The following is a 780-nucleotide window of genomic DNA, read 5'->3' on the forward strand; positions in this document are numbered from 1 at the left end:
CTGTCTGTCTGTCTGTCTGTCTGTCTGCATCTATCTATGTATCTATCTATCTATCTATCTATCTATCTGTCTGTCTGTCTGTCTGTCCGTCTCTATCTATCTATCTATCTATCTATCTATCTCTCTGTCCGTCTGTATCTATCTATCTATCTATCTGTCTGTCTGTCTATCTGTATCTATCGATAAATAGATCGATAGATAGATGTAATACCTTCTAAAGCTTGCAGTAAAATTACGAAAAAAATTAACACTTTATCAAGGATGCATTATGTGACAGTAAAGACATTTATAATGTGACAAAAGATTTCTATTTCAAATAAATGCTGTTCTTTTGAACTTTCTATTATATTAATGTTTTCAACATTGATGATAATCAGAAATGTTTCTTGAGCAGCGAATAATATTAATAATAAAAAATATATATTTCATAATTTTACTGTATTTTTGATCAGCATTGGTGAGCAGAAGAGACTTCTTTAAAAAAAAAAAAACGACTCCAAACTTTTGCACACTAGTGTACAAATATGCAAGTAGTTTGATAATCTAAGAAAAACAATTAGATTATGCTGTTCACAATGCTTCATGGGAGTGGATGGTCATCTCTAATCTCTTTTGTCTTTTATTGAAGCATAAATCATCTCTGAGCTCAAGGTAAATCTTTATTTGTGACCCTGGAGCACAAAAGCAGTGTTAAGTCGCTGGGGTATATTTGTAGCAATAGCCAACAATACATTGTATGGGTCAAAATTATTGATTTTTCTTTTATGCCAAAAATCATTA

The 780-nt window shown here is 31.2% G+C and overlaps 1 protein-coding gene across 2 annotated transcripts in view; it reads right to left on the minus strand.

Annotated features, from left to right (window-relative positions):
- Positions 1-780, minus strand: part of lzts3 (leucine zipper tumor suppressor family member 3) — a 14,707-nt gene that overhangs the window by 9,133 nt on the left and 4,794 nt on the right. The gene's annotated exons all lie outside the window — the stretch shown is intronic.

Source organism: Sinocyclocheilus anshuiensis, unplaced genomic scaffold, assembly GCF_001515605.1.
Source record: "Sinocyclocheilus anshuiensis isolate Anshui unplaced genomic scaffold, SAMN03320099.WGS_v1.1 scaffold1614, whole genome shotgun sequence".
NCBI lineage: Eukaryota > Metazoa > Chordata > Actinopteri > Cypriniformes > Cyprinidae > Sinocyclocheilus > Sinocyclocheilus anshuiensis.